General features: G+C 45.6%; 3 pseudogenes; 1 reads left to right on the plus strand and 2 right to left on the minus strand.

Annotated features, from left to right (window-relative positions):
* Positions 1 to 5,937: 5,937 nt before the first annotated feature.
* LOC123153070 (F-box protein At5g07610-like) lies at positions 5,938 to 7,162 on the minus strand (annotated as a pseudogene).
* A 128-nt stretch (positions 7,163 to 7,290) lies between these two features.
* LOC123153071 (zinc transporter 10-like) lies at positions 7,291 to 9,537 on the plus strand (annotated as a pseudogene).
* Positions 9,538 to 11,303: 1,766 nt separating this feature from the next.
* LOC123153072 (F-box protein At5g07610-like) lies at positions 11,304 to 12,569 on the minus strand (annotated as a pseudogene).
* Positions 12,570 to 14,015: the final 1,446 nt, after the last annotated feature.

The following is a 14,015-nucleotide window of genomic DNA, read 5'->3' on the forward strand; positions in this document are numbered from 1 at the left end:
GGCACAACCAAAAACAGTGGTCTTCCGGTGATTGTTAAGACCAACAAAAGGTATGAATGGCATACCATATCGGTTCATCTTGTACGTGCTGTCAAATACAAGCACGTCGCCGAAGTCCTCATAGTCATGACGAGACTGAGAGTCGCACCAGAACATCCTATTCAAATGTTCTTCCTTATCTAGCCTGTACTCGAAAAAGAAGCTAGGATCCCTCTGTTTCCTATTGGCCATGATGCCTATGGCTGTGGCAGCATCACCTTTTGAAAGCAGCTTCCTCTTCTCCTTGGCGCAAAGGTTGTATATTTCACGCCTGGTAAAACCAATACCGCCGTACCATATATGTTTGCTGATGAAGCAATCCATCATGTCGTGAATTCTAATCCCTGCAACTCTCATGGACATTATCTCATGCTTCTGGTACTCTTTGATTTTTCTGTGGGACCAAAGAAAAGGTACCTCGTCCGGTCCTGCCAACATATGGCTATGTTTGTCCTCAAAACTTTCAACATACCAAACCCCACGCTTTTGGTCAAGCTTGACGGTCAGGTGCGCTTCGCAAAAGCAGCGTGTCTCGGCTCTGAGCCTACGGCTGTGTCCTTCCTCGGTTAGCAACTTCCTGTCACATTTCCCTTGTCTTGAACAAACAAACCGCCTATAACGCATATGACGTGACTCTCTTTTGCTATACCTGACCTTATTCTTTCTAATGTTGAAACCATTATCTCTAGCATAGCTGTTGTGGAAATCATACGTAGCATCGTGAGACGTAAAGGTCATTTCCATTATCTGCATGAACATATCCCTCTTATCATCTGCACTAGCAGTATCTTGGACATTCTTTGCCCCATCATCTTGTGTCACCTACACAATCAAACCACAGCCATGAAAACAGATTTCTATGGTTTAACATTACTTACTTCCATAGAACATTGATTACACACATACCTCACTCATGATGACCGGCGACTCGGACTCCCCAGAAGCAGGTGCATCTAATGATTCGTCGTTAAGGCCTGTCTCCGCGTCTGATTCACCGTAATAGTCGTACGCATTATGACATTCGGAAATGAACTAAAAAATACAACACAATACATAATTACTTATCATATAATATTCCAGAAGAAATTCAATTTTCATGCCAACAAAATTTTTCACTTGCGTACCTGACTAATGTAATCTTCATTCGAGAGCTCCGAGTTGTTTTGCTGATCATCATCAAGCTCATCGATCTATAAATTTTCAACACAAAGATTTAATGTTGTCGGATGCCACCAAAAAATTACAACATGACAATGCCACTCACATTAAGATCGTCCCATTCGTTCCCATTCTCTGACAGATCTTCACAATCTGAATTTTCATCATCTGACCAATCTTCTATCCAGTCTTTCATTAGTTCTCCAAACTCCATGTCTACCATGATATCAGTTAACTCCTTGTCCGCCATTTCCTACAACCAATAATATGTATCATCACATGTGCAAACATTATCAATGATGAAATATAAAACACATAGCACACGATCACAGATGTTATCTAAACAACCGCAACCAAGGCCGTTCAGATCTGCCAAACTTAGTAAGGAAGATGGCCACAGCACCCGTCGTGATCACTTTCAATCGCGAGGAACTGCACGATCTCAAAACCTAGCTAGATCTGTGATTACCTCTGCCGCCGGATACCTAGGTTAGCCGCCACATCAAATAACGATACTGGTGGTGCGCACAGCCGGCGGCAACCGACGCTATGACCCAGATCACGAGGAGCAGCACTACCGGAACAAGATCCACGATCGCATGCGCCGCCGGGTAGCTAGGTTACCCGCTCCGCTAGGTTAACCACTGCCACTGGCGCGGCGGCAATTCGTTCGATGTTGCCGCGAGCGAGACTAGAGGGGGGACGCGGGATGCGGTACCTGTGCGCGATCGTTGGAGATTTCACGATGTTGTCGCGCCTGCTGTCCGACGAGATCACCGGCGACGAGATAGCCGCCGGTGGAGATCTACTACGTGACTTATGGAGCTGCGTCAATGCTCGCGAGATTGATGGAGCTGCTCGCGTGAATGATTGGATTCGGCAGGTCTTACGTGGACGTGGGGTCGTGTGATGTTTTTTTGGGACCAGGATACGGTACATATACGGTCTGGATTATACAGGGCTAGACAGGGTTTGGATCTGGGCTGCGGCGGGCTAGGAAAAAAACAAATTCGCAGGGACAAAAATACCCTCCGAAATTAGGTTAGGGGGGAGCACCGGAGCAGGGCTCGTGGAATGAAGGTTATGGGGCTTGCCCAACTTGAATGCCAATCATATGAACAGTGAATATGATGCAGCAGATACTTTTCATTCTTTTTGTATATTGCAATTACCAGAATTAGCTTACATGATTGAGCAATGTGTGAACTGAAGCAGCTCGCTGATACTGTTGTTGCTGGACTGCAGATTTATTTGTACACCACAGTTAATTTTGTCGAGATACAGTTTATTCATCTATGTCTTTAATTATAATATTATAGATTTTTCCTGATGACTTGAGCTGCACCATATGTAAAACTTGATAAGAATTTGTGACTTTAGTTGAAACTGCACCATATTAGTACTAAAAAAAGTTCAAATCGGTATTTCACACCATGGATAAAATAATAACTTACTCAATACGTTTATCATTACTATAAATTCAGAAAAATGTCAGGCTGTGATACACTTTCCACAACCATATATGACGCGTGAGATTCCCTTAACCACACGTCTTCCCTTCCGCTGCTGGAATGCAACAATAAATTTCAGTATTTTTCAAAGGGGAATAAATTAATATCAAGCAGATCTCATTTACACCCAACCTCTGCATCAACAAGATGCTTAAAAACATCCAGGATGCACACATCCAAAAGAGAAAATAAAAAAGAGAACAAAAAGAAAAGAAAAAAGACTCCGCCACAGTGATCAATCACCTGCAGTAGCAGCACTCTAACCACCACCAAAGACAACACCTGGATTGCAAAGGAGGTTCTTCAAAAGCAACGCCTCCCAGAAGGAAACAAAGCACAAGCTTTGTCATTGCGCGATCAAAAATCTTAGGTTTTCACCGTGGAGAAAGACCGGGTTCTCAAAATAACACCTTCAACAAGGTCACTATGAGGCACAACAATAAAGGACAAACTTTGGGTTCTCACCCTGAAAATCACGGCTCGGTACTTAGAGGAGCACCACCAACAAAGAAGTCTTCCTATGTTGCCGCCCCTACTTGGGGAGGCCACTACTGCAAGTCACGTACCACCAGGCTCATAGGAACTCATGTCCGGTCTGGACGAGAACATATCCCACAAGCCAAGTCTGAAAAACTGCCTATGAAGCAAAGTCTTCATCGCATCCAAGACTCCACTTTCGCCACTTGCAGGTCCTTCAATCACACCATGGCATTCTCCACATGTGTGATCCCTTGGAAATATTTGTACAAACATGTCCCAATGTGTCAACAGAGCCAAAGCTTCACGATACCCTAGTGAACTTGGTTATGCTGATGTTGCGGGTGTACATGACCGCCCCCTATCAAATCAGGGTGTCCAAAGAGAGCCATATGCTCCAATATTTGTTTTCCTTCGAAGAATAAGTCTGGAACTCACTGATGGCCAGATCAAAGTGGACCGACCGCAAGTAGATCGGTGACTTCGCGCGATGACCATTAGGGCCACCACCTGGTCCTTTCCCTCCATCTAGCTCAAAACCGTCCTGCCACAGCCCACACCAGCCGCCAGAGCAAGATGGACCCAAAGGGACCCGCTTGAGCACAATGCAGGTCCAGGAGACGGCACTGCCCATGGAGCAAACAAATGGTCATACATCCACTGAGTCGTTGCCATGGGAGCGCACCCCAGGGGGCTCGTCTCCTCGCATCAAGGGCAGCCGCTGCAGGACCAACCGACGGAGAGGAGGCCATGGCCACCACGCCATTGGACTTCCCTCCCCCAAGATGCGGAGGGGACAACCAACAACAACGCATCAGAACAGTGCGGAGCCACCGCCGGACGGATGGATCTGGCCCTCATATCGACGGATTTGTGGCCAAGGAGGCAACAGGAGCACGGCGGGCGGCCTGGAGCTAGAGGTGAGGAGAAGGGGATCCAGGGGGAGTACAGAGTGGGGAGTGGAGGAATCATCCCCGCCGCCGCCAACCGCCGGAGCTTTTCCCGGCGGAGGAGGCGAGAGGGAGGACAGGGAAGGAAGGAGCCCTAGAGCCGGTGGCTGGGAGTGCCTCCCGTGTTGCCCAAGACGCGGGGGCTGGGCGACCGCTATGTGTTATGCTTCTATAATGATGAAAATACATTAAAAAAACTTCATTTCCTTTAGAAGTTAAACACAATTTCTTACTGTTCCCTTTATCAAAGATATTTTAACAGGTTCGCAATTTTTCATAGAGAAACGTTTCGAAACACTCCCCGTGTATTTCAACTCCCATACGAAGGTTCAAACATGTCTTTCATATGAAAGATAGAAGATAACCAAGCTTTCACTTCCACCAATGACTTCATCATTGCAAAAAGCAAGACCAATATTAAAATATATACAATATAGTGCAAAACAGTTTACACTTACGTTTGTAGATGAACGCGTTTATATCATTGATGTGAATCTTGTTACAAGACCATAAATCCATTTATTGAAATAGCAAACCCTGTCATTATTTCGTTTCCCTAAATTTCATGCCAAAGAGTTCCCACAAAGCATATATCCCTTTGTGTAAAGAGTTGGATATGAAGTTGTAAAATTCTACGGAACGAAACCTTGTATACAAAAATCCACTTACAGCCTATGAGTTTCCAGTTGTTTGAATTTTTTGCTTCCCTCGCTGCTTCCACCCGCAGTTGATATTCATAACTTTAAGCCCTTGTATATGACTTTAACTTTTCTAACACATCTAATTCATTCTATAGTTACACCTGAACTCACAATCTGCAAAGTCTGTTATTTAATACCCAACTGGACCAAAGGCACCAGCAGGTACAAAATCAGGGCGCACGGAGGCTGAAAAACGGAGAGTTCTAATGTAATTATTTGTTATCCTGATAATATATATTATCTGAATATACTGTAGGCGCCTCTGAAGAAGATGGTACCTACCTTTCTGTGTTAAATTAAACGTCAATTCAAATTTCAAAGCGTCCCCAGGCGAAGACCAGACATTGCAACTAAATACAACAGGAAGTGGATCGGGCAATTTTCTAGATAAAATCAACAAAAGGTTAGTTTCAGACTTTACATCCGACACTCGAACTAAATATGACACACAGTGAATCAAGCAATTTTAATGATGGAATCGACAAAAAATTAGAATCAGACTTATGATGCTTTAGACTCCTGATAGCATCTAATAGAAAATAATAGATGTGCTTTACTAGTGCTGATCATTTCAACATTTACAGGAGCAAAGGAAACATAAACTCTCACATGCTCTCTTGTTCACTATATGTCGAAGGTAAAAAAAGATGTCACTGCATTGACAAGAGGAAAAGAACATATATTCCTTCCCAACGTTTTACAGTATATGATTACATAGTTTGAATGCACGATAAAATTCAACAACACAGATACAGTAATTGTAAGAGGGCATACACCAACAGCCCAACACAACATTCTAGATAATCACAGACAGCAATCATGGTATAATTAAAACTGTAGCTCCATAAAATTAATAGCAAAGGATGTTGCACCTATGCTGCTACCAACCATAAACACATATATGTTTACATAAGAGGCACTACTAAGTTAACTGGAACAGGTAGCCCCATAAAGTGAGGTTACACTGTACACTCGAGACCAAAGGAGAAGTAACACAACATGAGGAAGATCTAACCAAATAGCTGCCGGTATTTCTTGGGACCTATAATTCAACATTATCTGAAAGGTCAACAATGGAGCAGTGATATGCGAGCCAGATTATTAGTGCCAATCTGCCAATTCCTCTGAGTACAAGGGAACATAAGGAAGGTAGGGTAGCACGGAATCATGTCCAAGATAGTCGATGCGCTGCACTTTCCCACTATCCATTTCGTAAGACATGAGTCTTTTGTGATGCCCATAAACAAAGAAAATCATGTTTCGTTGCGGGTGGAGGGCGACAATATGATACTTGCTTCCCAGATGGGCATACTTCACTCGAAGTAGATGAATATATCTGACACTGTGCTTCAAGACCCACACTTGACTGTCATAGTCCTCAAGAATCCAGATCGATAGTTTATACTTATCATATTGATCAGTATTCGCTAAATACAAACGCCCTTGAGACAGATCAATGAACCCATAAGCAGGATCTATTGTAGGGGCATCCGGATCATCTGGCATATATAGGAATAACCCTCCAAGTAGTTCCCTCCACATCCACTGCCACCACCGCATCCTCGGCGGCGATCAAATGCAGACAACCATTGACAAATGCACTTTTAGAATCATGCGCTATCCTAGTTGGGAAGCTCCAACCGCTGTCCTTGTGACTCCAGGCCCCGGTTTCGGACGAGTAGATCTCAACCCCTTTGACGTGTCCATCACTCTCGTAATCATCACCGTCAGGATACCCAGCTATTTCGTGCTCCAGGAAGTGAAACACATGAAAGTGCGAGGAGACAACCGGGTCGAACCCCAAGCGAGCTGTGTGCCACATGCTGAAGAAGCCGGGCAAGACGACCCACTTCTCCGTGGCAGGATTGCACACGACGTAATCAAATTCCCATGAATCAGCGGTCTCGAAGCGGCGGCAGAGGATTAGGCCGTTGCAGCTGTCCAGAAGGTGGAAGTGATCACAGCCAGGCAGGAAGGGGAGGGAAGGGCGGATACGAGGGCGGCCTCCCGCCGAGACACGGGCGAAATTGCGAACTAGGTAATGGCGCTCGTAGAGGAAGCCGGCGAGTTCTTGAAGATGGTACTGTGGCAGCACCTTGCGGTTGTCGGGGTGGGAGATGATGCCGCGCCACTGCTTGGAGACACACTTGAAGCGGCACAGCGATCTATACGGCACACGCGACAGGATCTCGACGAGGAGGTCTTTGGTGAGGCTGTCCGCTGGCTTCCGCCGCTTACAGATGACCTTGGGGCCGTCCGCCATCGCCGTGGGGAGAGGAGGCGGCCAATCTGCGAACGGGGGTGGAGGAGGAGATTGCATCGCCATCGGTGAGGGAAGCAGCAGGGAGGAAGAGATGAATCTACAGCGAACGCAGCGGACGTACCATAGTTTTAAATAGCCGGCTATAGCCCCGCTATAGCTCCGCTGTAGCTGTTTGAGGGTGTTGCCGCTAAATGATTTCATGTACAATTTGCCGCTATAGCCCCGCTATAGCCCGCTATAGCCCAGCTATAGCTGTTTTTAAGGGTCGCCGCTAAATGGCATAGCCCACTATATAAAACATTGGTACGTACCAGCAGCGAGGCGAGTAATTGCGAGGCAGTCCGTCCCCTCCGGCGAGGTTTTGAGTGCGCGACGAGGGGGCGACGAGCGATGTGTTGGCTTTTATCTGCGTCGTAAGAGCGTCTCCAACGGGAGTACAGGACTCTCAAATCGGCCTCAAACACGGTCCTACGGCCCTTTCTGAACCGCCTCTATTCCTTTTCTATATAGTGCGGATAACCTCAAATTTGGTCTAAATATGAGGCCGATATAGGGCTGTCCGAACATATCTGCCATGCTGACCCTGACAGGCCTCGCCACCGGGGTTCGTGCACATGCTGCACGACGCTGAGCAGAAGTTGTCCAACCCGTGCCTCCCGACCACGCCCTGGCGCCGGTTCCCCTTCCCGTGCTTCATCGCCATGCTCGCTGCCCTGGGGACGCTCATCATGGAGTTCGTCGGCACCCGCTTCTACGAGTGCAGGCACGGCGAGGAGGCTGCTGCCGCGGCCAAAGCCGGGCATGACGACACGACGCTGCTCGAGGACGGCTCTCTCGCAGGGACCACTGCCGCCGCGATGAGCGGCGACGATGAAAAGCACGACGCCATGCACATAGTAGGGATGCGCGCACGCGGTGGCGCACCAGCATAGCCATGCACATGGCCATGACGCGTGTGATGGGGAAGCCGTGTATGACGCCCACGCCCACGCCCATGGGAGCGAGGAGAGGCCGTGCCAAGCTCGTTATGTGGTTGTCTCGCAGGCACGGACAATTTGTACATGGTAAAAAAAGACGCATGCATGTCACATCTTGTATGCAAATCAAAATTTCAGAATCCAATAATATTGTAAAGTCAATCTCCCAAAGAAATTCAGTTATCCCAAAGAATTCGCATAATCGTTGTATTATTGCAATGGAGCAATTTGCATGTTGATGTTGAATCAGACATCCTTGAAGCAGTGAAGATGATTCATATTGGAGATATGAATAGATCAAAATATGCTTTTCCAATAGAGGAGATCAAAGCTAGTTTGATCGAGCATGTTTCTTGTATTACTCATATTGTGCGCAACAAAAATAATGCTAGTCACTTTTTGGCAAATTTTGGACGATTACAATGCCGAACTGTTGTGTGGCTTGGATCAGGTCCTGACGAACTCCTCGACATTGCCAGTCATGATTGTAACCCTGGATAGTTTTGAGTAATACAAGTATTATCCTGCAAAAAAAATTCTACCTTCCTATGCAGGTTATATACATAGCAATGTATAAACACACAGCACACATGCTTAGTCTTTTATGTTTGAATTCTGGTCAGTGCAATTTCCTTTGCTTTATCTGAAATGCGCTATCTTGATAGATGATTTGAGTTTGGAAATCTGCAACGTATATGCTAAATAGTGATTTCCTATATTGTTAGGAAGATTCTGGAAATGGGGATTGTATCACATTCGGTGATCATCGGGCTCTCTTTGGGCGTTTCACAGAGCCCATGTACCATTAAACCTCTTGTTTCTTTTGAGCGAGAGAATTAAACCTCTTGTTCTTCATGTCAATGTATGGTTTTTGGGTCCGGTTTCCCTTATTAACCGGGCCAACTCACTTCTTCTTAATGCAATGCGGGAGCTCCCCGCTCTCTGACGAAGTTCCGTAAAAAAAAATAAACCTCTTGTTGCTGCTCTCTCCTTCCACCAGTTCTTCGAGGGTTTTGCCTTGGGTGGCTGCATTTCTGAGTTAATTGTCCGCTTCATTTCTGCTTTATGGTCAGCAGTTCCTCACTTGAGGTTGGCACTAATGAACCCTTCATGTCAATTGCATCAATTCATTACATTTTGCATAAACAAATGCAGGCTCAGTTCAAGAATTTCACTGCACTCCTGATGGCTTTCTTCTTTGCTATCACAACACCTGTTGGGATCGCCATGGGGGCGGGGATCGCTTCGTTCTACAACGCCAACAGCCCCAGGGCATTGGTCGTGGAGGGCATTCTTGATTCAATGTCGTCCGGAATACTGATATATATGGCTTTAGTGGATCTCATTGCTGCTGATTTCCTTAGCCGGAGGATGAGCTGCAACCCGAGGCTGCAAGTGTGCTCATATGTTGCCTTGTTTTTTGGGGCTATTGCCATGTCAGCACTTGCTATCTGGGCTTAGTGAGTATTCTTGAAGAAAGGTGGCTTGGGACAAGCTAATTGACGTTCAATGCACTAGGATTTTTCCCTAGCTGCAAGTAATTCTGTAATTGAGTACTGGAATATACACGAGGCCTTTTATTTCTCTGTCCATTCTTCTGTTTGTTCTTCTCATGGTGGTGGACCGTGTGAGTTTTCATTGTGGTGGTAGAGAATTGAGGCGTGTCTATTAATACAAGGAGTTTTTGAGTCTGACTAGTCTTTGCAGATGTACATTTGATCCTCAGTGTTAGATAAGAGGACTGGTCTATCCCCGGGTATAATCTTGCATATATATCAATGTGGATCTCCCGAACGCTGCTTCAACTGTTTGACTCCAATGGCAGGTGCTGTTTGAAACGAGGATGGTTGATATTGTAATGCCTTATGTTTAACATGTTTCGCGTGTTAACTTTGTCAGAGAGGAGTAGCCAACCTAAGACCTATATTCTGAGAATGCTTTTGGATTTCAAGAGCCAGTTGTATGCCTCATGCACTACGGTAATAACCCACTATGCCGACGGCTTTTTCTATACGATGGTTTTTTGTCGGGGCCGTCGGCATAGTTGGAGCTATGCCGACGGCCTGGGAAAAACCATAGGCACAGAAAAGCCGTCGGCACACCTCCATCTATGCCGAAAGCAGGCATAGAAAGGTCGTCGGCATACCTCCATCTATGCCGACGGCTGCAGTCGGTATAGAAAGACCGTCGGCATATCAGCGGCCCTCGTGACCTGGCCTCCAACAGCCTGCTCACGGCGTCAACTCTATGCCAACGGCCCTGGCGGTGCCCGTCGGCATAGATTTTATCTTTATTTTCAATTTAAATCATTTTCTTTTTTAAGTTAAAATTTGATTAATTTAAATCTGACAAAAAACAACAACTGGCGAAGGTAAATAAAGCAACAACTGGCGAAAAACAGGACAAGATGACTAAACACCTATCATATTATTGGACCCCCATCCGAACCGGTTGTAGATAGCCCGTGCTACCGTCTCCCATCGGTTGCACCCAGTAACCAAAAGCTCCCAAGAATCTACATGAGTGAGTAACGATCACGTACGGATCCAGGCTGTAGCTCTGTAAATAACCCGTAAGAAGTATGTAAGATTTTTTTCTATTAAAGATCATATCATTTCTGCAGTTCCATATACTCTCCCATGCTTTATTGTTCATATGCTTTGCTTTACTAGTGTTGATCATTTCAACATTTACAGGAGCACAGGAACATAAACTCTCCCATGCTCTATTGTTCACTAGTATGTCAAAGGTAAAAACATAATGTCACTACATTGACAAGAGGAAAAGAACATACATTCCCTCCCATGTTTTATGGTATATATGATTACATAGTTTGAATGCACGATAAAGTTCAACCTAGAACACAGATACAATAATTGTAAGAGGTCATACACCAACAGCCCAACTCAACAATCTAGACAATCACAGACAGCAATCATGGTATAAATAAACTGTAGCTCCATAATAAAATTAATAATAGTAAAGGCTGTTGCAGCTATGCTGCTACCAACCATAAATTGATAAATACATATATGTTTATACATATGACAAGCAGCTAGCATTACTAAGTTAATTGGAACAGGTAGCCCCATAAAGTGAGGTTACAAGGAGAAGTAACGCAACATGAGAGATCTAACCAAATAGCTGCCGGTATTACTTGGGACCTTATATGATTCAACATTATCTGAAAGGTCAACAATGGAGCAGTGATATGCGGAGCCAGATCATCACTGCCAATCTGCCAATTCCTCGGAGTACAAGGGAACATAAGGAAGGTAGGGTTGCACGGAATCATGTCCAAGATCTTGGCTGAACTGCACTTTCCCACTATCGATGTCATAAGACATGAGTTTTTTGTCATGCCCATAAGCTAAGAAAATCATGTTTCGTTGCGGGTGGAGGGCGACAATATGATACTGGCTTCCATGATGGGCATACTTCTCCCCAAATAGATGCATATATCTCACACTGTGCTTCAAGACCCAGACTTGACTGTCATAGTCCTCAAGAACCCAGATCGATAGTTTATACTTATCATATTGATCAGTATGCGCCAAATACAAACGCCCTTGAGACAGATCAATGAACTTGCCGCCAAGATCTTTTGGGGCATCCAGATTGTATGGGATAGGGATAACCCTTCAAGTAGTTCCCTCCACATCCACTGCCACCACGGCATCCTCGAAGGTAAGCAAATGCAAAAAACCATTGAAAAAGACACTTTTAGAATGATTCACTATCCTAGTTGGGAAGCCCCAACCGCTGTCCTTGTGACTCCAGGCCCCGGTTCCGGACGAGTAGATCTCGACCCCTTTGACGTGTCCATCACTTTCGTAATCATCATCGTCAGGATACCCATCTATTTGGTGCTCCAGGAAGTGGAACACATGGAAGTGCGAGGAGACGGCCGGGTCGAAACCCAGGCGAGCTGTCTGCCAATTGCCAAAGAAGCCGGGCAGGATTGCACACGACGTAATCAAATTCCCACGAATCAGCGGTCTCGAAGCGGCGGCAGAGGTGTAGGCCGTTGCAGCTGTCCAGAAGGTGGAACTGATGACAGTCAGGCAGGAAGGGGAGGGAAGGGCGGATACGAGGGCGGCCTCCCGCCGAGACATGGGCGAAGTGGCGACCTAAGAAATAGCCCGTGACGGGGTGCTGGCGCTTGTAGAGGAAGCCGGCGAGTTCTTGGAGATGGTACTGCGGCAGCACCTTGCGGTTGTCGGGGTGGGAGATGATGCCGCGCCACCGCTTGGAGACGCACTTGAACCGGCACAGCGATCTGTACGGCACGCGCGACAGGATCTCGATGAGGAGGTCTTCGGTGAGCTTGTCCGCTAGATTCCGCCGCCTGCTGGTGTCCTTGGAGCCGTCCGCCATCACCGTGGGGAGAGGAGCCGGTCAACCTGTGAACGAGGGCGGAGCAGGAGAGATTGCATCGCCAACGGTGAGGGAAACAGGGAGGAAGAGATGAATCTACAGCGAACGTAGCGTACGGACCAGCAGCGAAGCGTGTAATTGCGAGGGAGTCCGTCCCCACCGGCGAGGTTTTGGGTGCGCGACGGCGGGGCGAGGTGCTGAGTTAGGGGTGGCGTGGAACTCGAAGACGGACGGGGTGAGGGGTGATGTGTTGCGCTTTTATCTCGGCTGTGTAAGAGCGTCTCCAACGTGAGTATGGGACTCCCAAATCGGCCTGAAACACCGTCCCAACGGGCCTTCTTAAATCGCCCCATCCCTTTTTATTTAGGAGGATCAAGAGTAAAACATACTATTACTCTAGGGTAGGGATACATTCAGATTTGAAAGGGGAACGTAGACACTCTGGGACGTCTGCAATCAGTAAGTAGACACTCTAGGACGTCTGCAGAGAAAAGCTATTCTCCCATGCACGGGAGGTCCGGTGCATGCATGCCTCGTTGGTTTTGCTGGAGATCCGTGCATGCAAGCTAGCCTTCCTCGTATCTACGATCCGCATTAATAGCCTCGTATCACCACGTCAGTTATCAATCCACTTTATGTCATGCATGCGTCCTTCTTTCTCTCTTTTCCTGTCCACAACAGGCTACTATGACACATGCATGTCTGACAATATCTCTCCCCTCTTCATCTCAAATTCCATCACTTTTACTTCCTTTATCACAGTTTAGATGGTTCATATCTTTAAAACCAAACCCATTTTTTGAATCTTTTATATATTTGAACTCCTCCTATCAAGACCTTTACAATAAGATCAACTTTGGATACATTCTGAACACGTTAAAATTCTAATATTTCGATACACTTTTCACTAGATATATGGCTGAAATGATTTATTAATGTGTGTAGTACAAAAAAGTGAGTCAGATTATTTTCTTGAAATTAGTCAAATTATTATTCTAAATTAAGTGAAATTAATTTTTCTTTTCGAATTAGTAAAAGCGGTGTTTGTACTGAGTAAATTCAGGATTTTGAAATAAGCAAGGTTTTTCAATGAGTGAAATATGTTTTTTTTCAATGAGCCAAACCAGTATTTTGAAATGAGTGAAATATGTTCATGAAATTTAAACTCTTAAAATATATTCAAGATTGATCTTGTTTTAAAGGCCACGTTGTCAAGAATTCAAATATATAAGAAGATCTTAAAATGAGATTTTTATTCAAAAGATTATCAACGAAAGAATATCTCACAAGAAAATAAAATGCTGGCTTTTGTATGGATAGTTGATTAGGCACAGGGGATGACTTTTGCATCACTTGGCCCATGTATCACTATTCGGTCATTAATGCTCTAGGACAATTCTTAGGTGTATCTGACAGAGTATTTATGTGGTATTGTACAGAGGACCATGCACGGGACCTCCCGTGCATGGGAGAAAATTCAGTCTCGACGTCTGCAATCATGTACTCCCTTCGTTCTAAAATAAATGACTCAACTTTGTATTGTATGAGTCCCCATTCTTCCC

The sequence above is a fragment of the Triticum aestivum genome, chromosome 7A (assembly GCF_018294505.1).
Source record: "Triticum aestivum cultivar Chinese Spring chromosome 7A, IWGSC CS RefSeq v2.1, whole genome shotgun sequence".
Lineage (NCBI taxonomy): Eukaryota > Viridiplantae > Streptophyta > Magnoliopsida > Poales > Poaceae > Triticum > Triticum aestivum.